Below are 16,632 nucleotides of genomic sequence, written 5' to 3'. Positions count from 1 at the left end.
AGACACCTAGAGTGAATTTCTTTACTTTCAGACCTTCCTTATTAGAGAACAGACTTTTAGGACAAGCCAAGACACACATAATAGTGAGAAGCAGGTGAAGGAGACAACTTGCTCAGCCTGCTCTCTTATAGAACTCAGGACCACCAGCCCAAGGGCAGCGCTACCCACAATCACTGAGAAAATGCCCTGTAGGCTTGCCTGCAGCTGGATTTTATGGAGGCGCTTTTTTAATTAAGGCTCTGTCCTCTCCAATGACCACAGCTCGTGTCAGGTTGATGTAAGACTTGCCAACTCAGCCATCAGCTTCATAGCCTGACCTCTAAAGAGAGGAAGGCAGCCAAAAGAGCTCGGATGTCTCTTTAAATAACTTCCTTCCTGCCAGGATGGTAACACAGGTAGTAATATCATCTCATAAGGTAGTTACAGTGCTTTGGCAACCCGGTGAACAGAATATCAGGAAGCAATTCTCTTGAGCAAAGTGCAAATACACAGGAAGCCACAGGCCTGGTGAGAAGGCTACTGTATTTCCCAGGAAACAAGTGAGTCTGGGGTTCCAGTCCAGTACTGTAGAACATTCTGTAGAGCGTGGCTGCAGTACGTTTTGTCTGAGAAATGTCTAAGAAATCATTGCACTCAGGGAAAAACAACAACAACAGCAAAAAAAACAAAACAAAAAAAAAAACAAAAACAAAAAACAAAAAACAAAAAAAAAACCCTTCGTTTTTTCCCAAGTAACAATGCGTCAAGCTGCCCAACGATTCAGAGCCCTTAAGAATGGTTTACTTTGCTGGGCCCTGCTTTCTATCTTAGGTGTTTGCTGACTTCATGCCCTATCTCCCTGGAAGTCAGCTGTCTATGAAGAACCTTACTATTCCAGCGAACATTCCACTGAGCTCACCCAAATGGAAAAGTACACTCCCAGCGAGCGAGTGACATTTGTAAGGAACACTGCATTTTTCCAAATAACATGATTTTCAAATAAAAGCCCTTGTCCCATCTGTCTTTTGTCCTCCAGACTCATGACTCATCTCACATCCCCTCTGCACCCACTCTCTGCCCTCTTCACTGGCCTCGACGAATTGAATCAAAGGAGGCTTTCTGTCCTCTCAAGAACCACGTGACCCACAGGAAGAGGAACAGGACATTCACCAAGCTTCCTTGTGAGGCTTTTATCTAGATGTTACACAAAAAGGCTTGTGTGTGTGTGTGTGTGTGTGTGTGTGTTGTGTTGTGTGTGTATGCGTGTGTGTGTATGCGTGTGCGTGTGTGGTGTGCGTGTGCAGGTGTGTGCGTGCAGGTGTGGTGTGTGCAGGTGTGTGTGTGTGTGTGTGTGTTGTGTTGTGTGTGTTGTGTGTGTATGCGTGTGTGTGTGTGTTGTGTTGTGTGTGTATGCGTGTGTGTGTATGCGTGTGCGTGTGTGGTGTGCGTGTGCAGGTGTGTGTGTGCAGGTGTGGTGTGTGCAGGTGTGTGTGTGTGTGTGTTGTGTTGTGTGTGTTGTGTGTGTATGCGTGTGTGTGTGTGTGGTGTGCGTGTGCAGGTGTGTGTGTGCAGGTGTGTGTGTGTGTGTGTGAGTGTGTGTGTGTGTGTGTGTGTGTGTGTGTGTGTGTGTGTATGCGTGCTTTGATACATACTCTCTCAGCCCTCTATTGCCCTGACATTACCAACCTTACCTAAGGTAGACAGTTCACCGGGCTTTCCCTTTACCAGTCCCCTTGTGAAACCTTCAATCCCAGCATGCTATTCTCGCCATCCCTGTCCACTAAGCAGGCTTCGTGATCCTCACGGTTGTTTCCTTTTGCCCAGCTCACGTGATGCCCCTTCGTGTCTGAGCATCATGCCTCCGTCCTAATGACTCCCGCTTCTCTCATCTACACAGCATCTCGTTCCACCTGCCCTGAAGAGACCCAGCTTTTCATAGAGCAAACTGTCTGGGGCTTTGTGGCACGAGAGTAGAGGCGTGGGTAAAGAAGTATCAGACTCACAGATACAAAAAGTTGGACTACACCTGTTAAAGTTAGGGTAGCCAGCATGGAAATAGGATCTCAACTATTTCTTATCTCTCCCTTCCTTCTTTTTTTTTTTTTTTCTCGGAGCTGAGGACCGAACCCAGGGCCTTGTGCTCGCTAGGCAAGCGCTCTACCGCTGAGCTAAATCCCCAACCCCTTCTCCCTTCCTTCTTAATACTTCCTTTTGCCCTTCCCCCAGAGCAGTTAGAAATGTCTACTAGGCATATTTCCAAGGGAGGTCCTGGGAGAGCAGGATTAAACCTACTTCCTCTTCTTTTTCCTTTTGGTGACTCATGGGCCAGGGTGTGCCTAACCTTCCCACCAAAACTACAGGATGAGTCACTCTTATGCAGGGGCAAACAAGCATGCGCGTTGGCCATCATCTGCCTGGGACCTGCACCTTTGCTTGGGAGGCCTACGTAGACTCACGGTGCCTCCAGTAGGGTCTCACGGCACATGGCCAGAATCCTCCAGGGACTCCTGCTTTAGGGATAAATGGATTAATGCATTTGACCTGTCATATAGACAGCCATGATGGTGGTACTCACCCAAATAAGAGTGAGAATTGATGGTGCTAATAAAACCAAAGATACCCAAAAAGGCACTAAATCCTTTGAATATTGCTGCAACACCAGACTTCCCCACACCACTGTCAATCCTTTGCCTTGCCAGCTCTACACACACACACACACACACACACACACACACACACACACACACCCTGCTTTTTCTCTTCTCAAAGGCTTGCTAGGATGAGGACAACTTGGATGGGGCTCTGGCACAGGCTCTGTGGCAGCCATTGCCCATATCCTCTACCACAGACAGTTCTCCAGAAATTTACTCCTTCCCTGAAACTAGTAGAACCGGGGAAAACATCTGCCCAATCTGCCACCCATGGGACCCAAGTGTCCTCTGGTGTTACATGTGGTTCCCACCCGATAGCTCCATGTTTATGTTTGTTCCACAAAACAAACCCCTGGTGGGGACAGTCTGGGACCTAATCTCGATGAGACCAGAGGATAAAGAGTAAGCAGCACACAGCAGTACAGCGAGGCATGATGGGAAATAAACAAACGCTGTCCAGAGGCTAAGCGCCTAAACCCACGTTTGAGGCACAGAGGATGCTGCTCAAGCCAGAACCGACTTCTTTGCCCTCTTGGTACCCATAGTCATCTTTATTCCTATTCTACCCCACAAGTGTCGGCTCATACCCTCGATGCTCTCCAAATTCTCCCTGTCCATTCACTGTTGACAATATTGTCCTGAGAGTGGAGAGAATTCCCCCAGGTGTCAGGAAATTCCTGTGAGCATGAGATCCAAAACAAACAAACATAAAACCGATCTGCTCACCTGCACCTGTCATTTGAATGCCGATGTATAGTGATAAATATCCAAAGCTGTTTATACACGCGAGTCTCCCCTCTGAAGCTAGCAATCCAAGGACTGGTTATTGTTCTGAAAGGGGTTCTTCAGAAAAGGCCTTACTCCACTGAGGTAAAAAAAGATAACCTCAGAGATACTCCCAGCAGGGGCTAGCATTCCATCGTTGAAGAGTTCAGTCTTGAGGGACAGAGAGACAACCTGAGCGGTAGGTTCTAACTTGGGCTAAGAAAGGGGTGCAGAAGAGTCAGGAATTCAAGCCATAATTTCTAATTCTCCTGTGCTTACACTCAGATTCATGAATGGATGCCTGGATAGTGGTGGTGATGATGATGATGATGAAGAAGAAGAAGAAGAAGAAGAAGAAGAAGAAGAAGAAGAAGAAGAAGAAGAAGAAGAAGAAGAAGAAGAGAAGAAGAAGAAAGAAGAAGAAAGAAGAAGAAGAAGACAATGACGACGACGACGACGACAATGATGAAACAATGGCAATGATGATGGGTATAAGCCTTGCAATTCATCAGATCTCCCTGGTGACTCAGAGGAGACCAGAAGTCTGCCTGTCTCCCCAGCAGAGGACTTCACAATTAATTTACCAGTTGGGCTTGTCCCTTGGACTCCATGCTGTGACATAGCCTCCAGAACTGCTCTAACATATCTCAAGAATCTGAAGGGAAAAAAAAGAGCCTAATCTTTTTTTCTAAAGATTAGCTTGCACCGCCATCCAGCCCTGGTGCAAGCTGCATGATGGAGAGACTAAGGGTCTAGCTCCTGCTAGATGTACGCAGTAAGAATCAAGAGAAATGCTCTACCACCGTGCACTGTACAGGCTGTCAACCATGACTGGAGGCAGAGTAATGCAAAGATCAACAGAGAAATATCTCCTAGCTGTGGTCCTAGTGTGTGGTCTAACCCTGCTTTGAAAGCAGAGACCAGAGGACAACAGGACTGAAGTGATGCTCCTCTGCCATCCTCAGAGCTCTGCCCATCTCTGTATTCTCCCAGCCATCCCGGTTATCAGGAGAAACCAGCCCAGACCTAGGAGCCACCAATGGGGCAGAGCTCCCTACCCACTCTCTTGCCTACATGTTCCCCATAAGGAAAATACCAAACGGGGAACAACTGGAGTCCATGTCCTTTTCTCATTCATAGACTTTCAACAATGAAGGGGGAGCTAGAACCTTCCCTGAGGATCCATCCCAAGTCGCCCTTCACAGACAGTACCCGTATCTTCTTGTACCCTCATGGAATGATAGACAACAATTCTGGAGGTAGCTGAAAAGCATGCAGATGAATGATTTAGCCAAAGAGCAGGAAAAGAGTAAGTGAGCTAAATATGTCTCAGCCTTGGAGAGGCTCATAAAGAGTAACACATACACAGAGAAGCATCGAAGTGTGACCTGAGTATGTTATGTGCACATATGAATCTGTCAAAGAATAAAATTAGTTTAAGAAATAAGCAAACAGTAGCTAATGCACAATGTGTAGGCAAGATTGCAGAGAAAGCACTTATGAGTCCAATATTTTGATACCTAACATACATGTAGCGTATGTCAGAAGGAATGATGTTCCTGCTTTAAGGATGTATGGCTACCAGTAGAAAAGAAAGAGAAGAAAACAAGAAAAGGAAAGAAGTGAAATTATCCAATTATCCTTCCATTTCACTAAATTTTGCTTTTTTTTTTTCAGAATAAGACACATTGGGTAATCAAAATGCCAACTGTTCTCTGGAATAACCCTAAAGATCTAACTCTTGTTCGATTGTTTTCTTGGAGGGCTTTTTTCTTTTTATTTTTTTTCTGGATTTTTGTTTGTTTGTTTGTTTGTTTGTTTGTTCATTTTCTTTGCTCTTTGAGAAAGGGTCTGACTCTGTCACCCATCCTAGCCTCAAACCTGTGCTGAGCCTCCACCCTCAATCTCCAGCGTGCTCGGATTACAGCCTGTGCAAATGCACTCAGCTAGGGATAGGATTCTGAGTTACCTTACGTCAATCTGGAGATCTCAGAGTCAGTAGAAGCAAGAAAGGAGACAGAAAAACAAACATTTAGGATGATGTCATCATGCAGGTGAAGGCAGGTACAGGGTAGAACGAGGCCTGTCATTGGACAAGAAGGAAGGATGGGCAGGAGAAAAGTTTTAGAGGAGGAGGAGATTGGAGGGAGAGGAGAAGCAGCCAAGAGAACATGGAGACGGATGTTAAGATTCCTCTCTGCACATTTACAGGTTGTTATGCATATACTTAAGGGATGGATGTGTACAGGGCTTTGTATGTCTAGGTGGGCAATTATATCCTATCAATTGGATCAGAGGTTATTGTGTTGTATGTTCTTTCATGTGGTGACTTAATTGAGTTCAAGTGTATGGTGGCTGGAGACACTGGGCCGCCACGGAATTGGGATGTGTGTGTCTGGCACGGTGGCAACCTGCCTTGGGAACTAGACAGGTAGAGAGATTGTTGCCAGGCTCAGAGAGTAGCCATTGGCAGTGTGATATGGGATAGAGCAAAGTGGGTGAGAGGCTTTGCTGACTGAGATGAAGATGTCCACCAGATGTATTGAGGCACTGCGGTGCCAGATCTAGTGAGGGATAAAAGACAACCTTTATTTTAATTTTACAGAAACATAAGCAAACAAGCAAACAAACCAGCAAAAACAGACAGACAGGAAGAAACTCTTTTTAAACTCATATGTTAATAAACTACCTGAAATGTTGACCCAAAGTAACTCTGAATGGTTTCAGATCTTAGAAGAAAATCTCCCTAGGGAATGAATCTTACTGATAAGCTGACAGGAGTTCTGGGAGGCTTAGAGCAAAAGTTTACATGACCAGTCAAACTGAACAAATATTTGACAAGCTAGATAATATAGACAGAAAACTTACTGAATTGAAACAAGTGAGAAACACACAGTTACTGCGTGGGTAAAACCTAGTAAACCCCATTTCCAGAACCCAGAACTCAGCAGAAACTCACTGAATGGTTGTTCCTATGTCAATTCCACTAGAGATGGGACCTTCCCCAAAGTTTCAAAGCAATTCCAGGTCGATGGGGGGAAATAAAAACCTATGAATTATTACATCAGCACAAATTGTTAAAATGTCTCTATTTTCTGTCTCACCAAATACATCTGCAGAATGACCTGGAAGGCCAGGTTCAAATTTAAAAGCCTCTCAGAGTCATGCTGGCCCATGGCAGCTCAGAGCAAGATGGGCCACAGTGTTTGCGATTCTCTTCCTATCCCTCTCCAATATGGGTCCCCATATCTCAAGGGGGCTTAAGGGAGATGTTGGTTTTGGTTTTGAGACAGCATCTTGCTATATATGCTAAACTGGCCTTGAACCCATGAAAATCCCACTGTCTTAATCTTACTGGAATGAACCCAGTTTATATTTATTTATCTATTTGTTAATGTTCACCCATGTACACACTGTATTTTATCATATCCACCTATCATTACTTCCCTCCTACTTTTTCTAGTGCCCTATATACCATTGCCCACCAATCTTCATGTCCTCTAGATAATTTTGTCATTTATAACCCAAAGTCAGAGTAGTATACTGCCTATATGCACATGGGTGTGGGACCATAGCCATGTTCCAAGAGGTAAGAGTGTCTAATTTGTATGTATACAATGTGTATTTTGTAGCTCATATATGCATGTGTACTTTGGCCTAACAATGAAAATGTTATACAACACTGGCTTAAGTACTTTTATTTCCCCTAAAGTGTTGGGTTTGGGCCATTATGACAGTACATGGGGTTTTCAGTACATTATTTTGGGAAGCATATTGGAGAATAAGGTAGTTCACATCATGGTAGTCAGGAAGCAGAACAGAGACAGGAAGGTCCAAGGCAATGCCCTTGAATGATGCCACCAGTTATCTACTTCCTCTAACAGGGCCTGATCCCCCATACAAAAATCTATTCATGTTTTGAACCCACCGATTAGGCCAGTGTCCTTATTGTCTGGTCATCTCTGGAATAGTTTCACAGGCACACCCAGAGCTGTGCTTAACTAAGCTCCCAGGCATCTTCAAACCCAATGAAGCTAACACTCAAGATTAACCATCCCCCTTTATATGATGAGCACCCTGTACTGACATTCTCCACCATTTGCCTACTGAGAACTACAGCCAGGAAAAGGAAGTATAGGTCCTTCTGTCTGCCCTTCTGTACGTTAATTTTCATGAAGTGACACACAGAAGCGACGCAGTAAAAAGAAAGGTACAAGTTCTCAGTTGTTTGCTTTGTTTATATAAAATGACGTTTCATTGTTTCTGGGTTTGAAGTTCCAGTTTGAACTGGACACATGTGGCTTTTCTGACTGTCGGGAAATCTGCTTACATGGTTCCTGGTTTTAGACACATGCTTGTCTTTGTGTCCCTCAACTCCCACACATTTTTAGATCCATGTGAATTCTGAATGAATGGGCATCATGAACCCATATGTAAATGAGAAGGCAAAGAACAACATACATATACACACACTAATGCATACGTGCATGCACACGCATACTCACATACATGCACACATGCTATATGCTACATATACTCACGCACAGAGAGAGAGAGGGGGAGAGAGAAAGAGAGAGAGAGAGGGGGAGAGGAAGAGAGAGAGGGAGAGGGAGAGGGAGAGGGAATGAGAATATTCCCTTTTCTTAAGCACATTCTCCTGGTCCTCCTAGATGCAAATTAACAGGTAAAATTGTTAAGAATTCCAAGACAACTAAGCAGACTGTTAAAACAGTAGACCCTTGTGAGGACAGGACTACATAATACATTCGACTTCATTGGTCTGATGCAGAGGAAGTCAGCCCTAGGAAAGAACAGCCTGGGAAGGGCAGACACAGAGCCATGCATAGGAAAGAATGTCCTTCCAAAACTGTTTCCAGGAGCAACTGAGATTCAGAATTAAATTCACTGCTTGCGGTCTCTTTGGGCGAGAGATTAAGCCACACCCACCTTGAAGTTAGCTTGACTCTGGAGACCAGACATTAACAATAGTTTACTCTCCCATCTCTCTGAAATCAGAAGGCCAACCACACAGGCTTGTACCAATATTGGAGACGCCACAGATTTTCAGGTGTCCTGTTCCTCTTTTAGCCGAGTAGCATTTTCAGCTACCATAGCCCCAGTTACACTGATGCCGTTCATGAGATCTGAGCTTAATGAAGAGGGGAACAGCAATTATTTTCTTTAGTACTGATGGTTATTTGAAAAATAATCATATTTATTATTGCTTAGATATAGTGATCAGAATAGGTTGTCTTTGCTAGACTCTGCCCAAGGCTTCTGCTAAAACGCCACATTTTCCTTCACAGAAATTCTATGAGGTCCCCAATATCATTGTCCAAGTTTGATAACTCAGGAGACGGAGTCCAAGAGTGATTCAGCAAATTGACTGACTTCATCGGTGTGTTGAACCAGGCCATTCTACTACCTTAAATATCTCTGTCTTTATTTGGATCCATCTCTGTGAATGCAAGTCCTATTTGCTGGCAGGTGGGACTTGTCACTGACCATACAAGGTCACTGAGAGCTATTTCTAGAATAAGAGTATAGGGAACTTTAATATTTTAAAAATGTATCTGACATCAATAAAACATAAGTTATAGCTGATACTTGTTATAGTTTACTTTCTAGGAAATAATTTTAAATATTGTTGTTATAGGTACCATTTTTATCAGATAGCCCAGTTTCCAAAGGTTAGGACCTTGTAGATACAGGAAGCAATTTTATCTTAATGTTTCCGTATACAAGAAACATTTAATGGAGTTCCACCTGAAGAAACAGTTTACAATTACTGGAATATCCTGTATACTTTTTTTAAAAAGGTCTACATTTATGAACCACCAGGTGCTGGAAAATAAGCCAAACCCCTCAATGACTCACAAAAAGAAACTGTTCTCTGAAGAGCTGTTGAGTTCAGCATTATGTGTCAATCAAATTACTAACAATGTTCAGAGTTCATTGTCCTGCTTACTTGTTTGTTTTGCTATCTGTTCTGAAGCTAGGTAACAGACCGATGGAGTCTGCAAGCTAACATAATTGCTAGCTAACATAGTTGTCTCCTAGTTTGTTTCCTCCTCGGTTTTACTCCAGAGTTGGGTCAGAGCTGCATGGAAACAGTGTACTAAATACTGGTGCCTGGTAGTGAGTCAGTAGCCCTGAATAATAAGCAGTAAGTAACAAAGGTAACAGAGAGAAGAGTCCCAGGACTAGAACTGGTTCATTAACATCTGAAAATGGGGAAGGCTTCTGATCCTGACTGTGTGCTCTGAGCAATTGCAGTGACTGGTAATAGCAATAGCATCAAAATTCATGTTATCAAATTAAACAATGATTCTTTACTTTTCACACCAACAAAGTCTCCTTAGAGCTTCATACTAGTAAATGCAAGGTCTACGCTCTCATCTGCGATCTCATGGACTACAAATGAGCAGCCGTCTATCTAGAAAGCGGCTGATCATATTGGGGTCCATGAAAGTCTTTAGCCCTGGACATAACAACTTAGATCCAGATATGTATCATAAAGAAGTAACTAAAATTATAATAATGTTCATAGAGACAGTATTTGAAAGATATAAAATAGACACAATCTTAGCATTTACTTATATGATAAGATTCTTCATTTAAAGTTGGATTTATTAAATATTTTACAGACACAATAAAATGACTTAAAATGCATATCTACTCAGTAATTATGGAACTGCACTAGGAAATACATTTCTGTATTTAACTTGTGTGCTGGTCCTAGAGGAAGCACTAAGCAGTTTCAACATTTCATCAACCTTTTCATTCCTAGCAAGTCTCTCAGTGGGTTGTCTTGGTCTTGATGGTCAGTGGGTCTTGATGTTTTAAGGAAAAAAAATATGTGTTGGGGGGATTAGCAATAGCCAATTAAACTTTTTTAAACCTTGGGTGTTCCAAACTAAAACATCAAAGATGCATGGCTTAACTATCCAAACAGATGTTTGCATGCATAGCAAGGAAATCGTCTGTATAATACAAAATACAAAACACACCCAGAAAGAAAAGAATCATATTCCAAAGCCATACATCATTTCCAGAAAGACAGTCATGAACATAGTGTAAGTTAAAACTTTGGGCTAAACTAAACTTACCTGGAACACTCAATGACATTACTACATGAATCAGACGACTCCTAATTCGAGCCAGATAATGGAGCTACCACACACGCATACAAACAGTAACAGATCAGCAGGGGTGGCTTCTGCAAATGCCTGTGTGAATGGTCCTCCCATACTGGTCTATATGGATGCTGGATGCATGAGGACTAGGGTGCTCATGTCTGGGACCATCTCATTCTTCCAAAACAAAACAAAACAACACCCTATCTTTCAATCAAGGCTTCATTTTTCTTTACATAGAAATAAACTCTGTACAGAGTCTTCCATAATTAAAATAAATTAACCTAGTTATTTCTCTTCTCCATATTAACTTGAGATACATGTGAATGCTTCACTCTATTCTTTCTAGAAAAAGGTTTGATATCATCATGTAGTGGCCATGGGACAGAGGACCCAGTATTTCACACTTGGCTGGCCATCTGCCATAGGTCACTCTGATACTGAAGGGATATTGATACCTCATAAGGATCACCCTGGGAGTTATCACAGTCAACATCCAGCAGGTAGAGTGGGATTGTGAGGGATCCAGTCAAAGCAGCGGAAGGAGGACACCCATGACTTGTACAAACAATTTTTATGAGCCAATACTAAGTCTCGGACATGTGAAGTGAGGAAAGTGAATTTTCTGTAAAAGTTATAAAGGAAGGTAAAATGGCTATGTTCTTGTATATGTGACAAAGTATCCCAAAGGAAAATACCAATTTTTCTCCTTAAAATTTCCTGGGATGGGCATAGTGCTACACACCTTTAATCCCAGCATCCTAGAGACAGAGGCAGGTAGATCGCTATGAGTTCAAGGCCACTCACTTCAGAGTGAGTTCCTGGACAGCCAGGAGTACAATAATTAAACCAATTTTAATTTCTGTTTCAATTAAACCAATAAATAAATACTAAATAAATAATTTTTTAAATTGCACCAGAAGAAAATTCCAAAACTTGCCATATTTTGTTCCAAGTAAGCATGACTTAAAACAATTCCTCCTGTCATGTGACATCAGTGTTGAATGTTCCAGCCTCTGGAGAAATGAGGAATGTTCCTGGCAAACGCATCCTGATCCTCTCAAACTCCAACAGGAATGCAAATCCTTTGAGGAGCTGTTGAAAAGTACCATTCTAGTTCAGTAAAGCCAAAGGTTTTGAATGAAGCCCAAGGGATACAAGAGCCTCATCCTGAGAATCGAGGATTGATCCCATCCTCCACTGCTTTAATTCCCTGCCTTCTTCTTGACATCTCACCAGGGTGGACACCCTGAGTCAGGCAGATGAGTGTCTTCTCTTGGTTACAGTAATTCACTCAGGGTGGGTGACTCAATGAAGGCTGACCAGTGATCTAAGCATGGGGAAGAAGATCTGCCTGTCTCCAGCAGCAAAACTGTGATATGAGCTGATCTGGTCTCTGTTTACTTGTTATGATAACAGTGAGGCCAAGAGGCCAGGAGATGGTCAGGAACTTGACTACATGCATATCTCTAGCTTCCACAGTTATTCTCAACCTGACCCTCACTTTCGCAATGTCATGTGGTATGTTTCTAATACCCTCTGTGCATATGAACTCAATTGCTTCTCTGTCACATGTAACCAAAAGACTGATATCTAAATATTACTCAGATGATATAATTAATAATTCAGAAAATGATTTACCTTCCATTATTAAAATCTAAGTAAGTCATTCATTGTAACTTCATACAGAGAGCCTGATTTCTAAATTTTGTTCTGGGTCTTAATAATTTCTCATAGCTGTAACCAAATGCCCTAAAAAACAGCTGAGGGCAGGAATGGTTTGTTTGGTTCATGATTTCAGAGTGATGGGTCTCTTGTTTCTTGATCCCATGCATTTGGAATATCATAACAGAGGGAGTATACAGCAAAAGAGTCATCTCCTGGTAGCAGGCAGGAAACAGCAACAGGTACAGGAAGGAACTAAGGAAAAGGTATACTCTTCAAGGTGTGCACCAAGTCACCTAGCCCCTCCTCTTAAAGATTTCAGAGCCTCATAAACAGTGCTACTTTTCATTCAATACATGGGCCTTAAACTGTAACAATTTTAGCACTGCGTATTCTAGCATTTGGGATATAATATCTGTTTATGAATTTATTTATGCTACAGTCTCCTTCTATATGGTTCTGCCAAATGACTTATAGTTTACTTGGGGAGGCCAACAAAATAGTCAACATCAGTTAATACAGTGTAATTAATTACCGGAATGTGGAGGAGAAAACAATTTTGATGAAATGCTGTCTCATCGAAATCTCAAAGAAGGAGATTCCAGCCGATTGGGAACAGGAAATAAGCAAGAATAATGTTCCTTCTAGTAAAGTATGAATGATTTATGCCAAAAGCATGAAGACAGATGAGTCAAAGGTAAGGAGGCCATGGAATAGTAGCCAAGCTGTAAACCCATAAAAGCTCTGAGTAGGGACCAAAATCTTGGACTTTGATCCTCGGCAATGCACACTGATTGTAAAACATCCAAGGAAACAGGGCCATCTTTGCATTGTCACAAGGGTGCTGCCCAATACAATGGTAGGAATCAGGAGAGAGACTCAGTTTGTCCCTGCAGCAAACTACAATCTTTGAGCTAGAGAGCTATTGTGCCAAGATCTATAATAAGGTACAATGAAATGTTTTATGGACAGCTGATTTTGTCATTCTCATTAACAATTGTCATCATAGCATTTTCCTATGATCTGTTTGATATAAAGTTTATTCTTCTTTGTTTTTGTCAACTTCCTGGCTCTTGTATTGGTTAGTCATTCAATAGTGATCAAATTCTAAGGCCTATCACCCCTCTTATCCACTCAGCTCCAGAGTTGCATTAGTGGTATCTTGTCTATCTCTAGAGTTTAAATTGCTTATTCACAGAGGAGTATCACAGATTTTTAGGTTGTTAGTCATTGCTTGTTCAGACCAGAAAGTTCTATTACTTACGGACATTTATTCACTTCCCATATCTTGTTGATTCTAAAATTTCCTGATAGGTAATTTCCTCAGAGTTCATTCGGTGTACATTAGGTGGCCTGAGGCATGAGATTTCTGACATTATTTCTATGTCATGACAATATTTAAGTGATCATTGGAGACAGATTTTAAAAACTAATGCCTCAGCTTCTTGAATCCAGGCTTACTTTTGAGAAACCTGAACTGGTTGTACAGTTGGTCACCATTCACACACAGAAGATGGCTGAAACCATGTGTAGCCGTGAGCTCACCCTCTGGACAGAAACAGGGAGCAAGCATGAACACTTGAGAAGAACTGCCATTGAAGAAAGGGACAGAGAAAAAGATGCTGTAGATGAAACTAAAAAGGAATAGTCAGGGGATTGCAATTAGAGTGTATTCTGAAAACAGCAAACAGGCAGGCTCACAAATGAGAAAATGGCCAACCACAAGCATCAAAAAGAGGCCAAGTAAGGCAAGCACACCAAAGTGACAGCAAATGAGACAGCAAATCCAGCTTCTAGGTTTTCGTTTGAGGGCAGGGGATCCTTTTAATATGAGAAGAGTGTGTCTTGTTTCCAGACACTGGTGAGGGAGTAAAGGACTAGAAAGGTTTTAGTCCATGATCTATGATCATCTCCATAGTTCTTTGGCCTCTAGCAAGACAGAACATTGTACTAGCCAAGAAGCAGCCAATGCAAAGACAGAAAAGAAGGGTTCATGATGCCATTTTCATCTTTCAAGGGTATGACCCCAATAATCTAACTTCCTCCCACTGGGCCCCACCTCCGAAAGGTTCTACAACCTGTCAACAGAACCGTAAGTTGACGATCAAGCCTGTAACATTTGGTCATTGTTGTAGAGAGAGGAAGCCTTTAAGATATGAAACACAATGCGATGTGTGTTCCTGTTTTCTGCTGCATGATATCATGCTGCAGCCACTGATCTCAGTGTCTCTTTTGCACATTAGTCTATGACCTCACTGAAGTTAAGGATGATTTTACTTTATACCGATGACAGTTTGAGTTTATAATCAACACAGACTCAGTAAGTACATGTTGAACTATTGGCAACTTTAATTTCCTGGAGTTTCATGCCTAATAACCAACCTACCTAACACCAAGCTACCTAATAAAGGAATGAGAGAGCTAAGGTAGTTAACACAAACATGCAAGATAACCAATAAATGTTAAACCTTCATCCTCTCGAGTGCCCGGGTGTTCTCAAAACGGTGAAACACAGAGAACACAAAGTTCTCTCTTTGAGCCTTTGAGCACACATCTCCTTGGCATCAAGAACATCCACACGGTCATGCAGCCCTCAGCCTTATTCACCATTCACCTCCTCAAGCTGAAGCACCGTCTCCATTAAACAGTAACTCCCTCTTCCTCATCGCAGCCCCTGACAACCTCTAGTTTCCTTTCTGTCTCTGAATCAGAGTGCTCTATGTAAGTGGACAGCCAACATCTGTCCTCGTGTGACATCATCAAGGTTTATCCACAGTGTTGTACATGTGAAGACTTCCTCTGAAGGCTGAAAAATATTCCACCATTGATGTCCTCTTCCATTTAGTCACGAATGGACACTGGAGCTGCTGTTATGAGTGATAAAGCTATAATCACGTGTCCAGATATCAGTTCATGTTCCTGATTTAATTTACTTTGGTATATAACCCAAATAATATGGCTAGGATATATTGTGATATATATAGGATATATAGGTGAAGAATTACCATGTATTTTCTTAGGATGTCTGCAACATTGCTACCAGAAATGCACAATGCTTTTACTTTATGTGAATCCATACTTAATGTTCTGGTTTTATTTATCTATCATTTATTGATCATCTATTTATCATCTATCTATCTCTCTAGTGTGTGTGTGTGTGTGTGTGTGTGTGTGTGTGTGTTTGTGTACATATGCACATGCATGTAGAGACCTGAGTTGGTAATTTTTTTAAAAAATAAAAGCTTTCACCTTTATTTTTTGTTTTGTTTTGTTTTGGGATGTTGCAATAAAAATAAAAAAGAGCATGCGCTCGCTGCGATCAGTTCCTGAGCACACTGCCCCACACCCTCTCTCCCGGGCTCTCTCTGACCTGGGGGTCCTCGAGACAGTCCAGCTCGACACCCTGTCCTCATTCACAGCTCCAACCCATCTCACATTGCTGATGGCTACGCTCTGAGCCCTGTAGCAATCTCTCTACCCATCTACTTCCCAGGATGGGTTGTTACCACACCAGGCATACACATCCCAATTCTGTGGCAGCCTGGTGTGGCCCGCCACCAAACATTCTCTTGAACTCAATTAAGTTGCCACATGAAAGAACATACCACATAATATCCTCTCATCCAACTGATAAGATATAATTTGTCCATCTAGACAGCATGAAATCCTATACACACTCATCATTTTAAATAGTCATAATAGTCTGTATCTATGCACAGAGAAGAATCTTATCATCTGCGGCCACGTTCTCTCAGCTCCTTCCTCCCCCCTCTTTTTCTATGCCTCTCCCTCCCTTCTAAAACCTCTGGTCCTGCCCCCTTCCTTCTCGTCCAATGGCAGGCCTCGTTTTATCTTGTCTGCCTTCACCTGCATAATGACATCAACCTACATTGGAACAGTGTCACTCATTGGCCTGAAACCAGCCAAGTAGACCAGCCTACCCAGTCACTGAACCCCAACTACCTGTCTGTCTCCTCTGCACTTTCAACACTGTGATTACAAGTGAGTGCCACTGCAGATACACCTCTCTCTCTCTCTCTCTCTCTCTCTCTCTCTCTCTCTCTCTCTTTCTCTTTACATTGTTCTTCTGGGGGCATTAAACTCAGATCCTCATGCTTGCAAGGAAAGCACTTCACCAACTGATCTGTGACTGTATTATGCCCCTTATTTTGATCTCAATATGCAGCTGTTCTAACAAGTGTGAAGACAGAGCTCACTGTGAAAGTCTTTATTTTACCTTTTTAGAATCTCTGACTTCTTTCCAAACATCACATTTGTAATAAAAAGATGATTAAGTGTCAGTCAGCCCACAAAATAAGTAGACATAATTCACTTCAATGAGATTTACTATAATGGAAGGGCCTTGAGGACATGAATGGGCCTTGAGGTAGAAGGAAAAGCATTAGACAGAAACAGTACAATTTACGGAGATATCT

This window comes from Rattus norvegicus, chromosome 2 (genome assembly GCF_021556685.1).
Source record: "Rattus norvegicus strain SHRSP/BbbUtx chromosome 2, alternate assembly SHRSP_T2T, whole genome shotgun sequence".
Taxonomy (NCBI): Eukaryota; Metazoa; Chordata; class Mammalia; order Rodentia; family Muridae; genus Rattus; species Rattus norvegicus.
Note: the sequence above shows the minus strand (reverse complement) of the source record.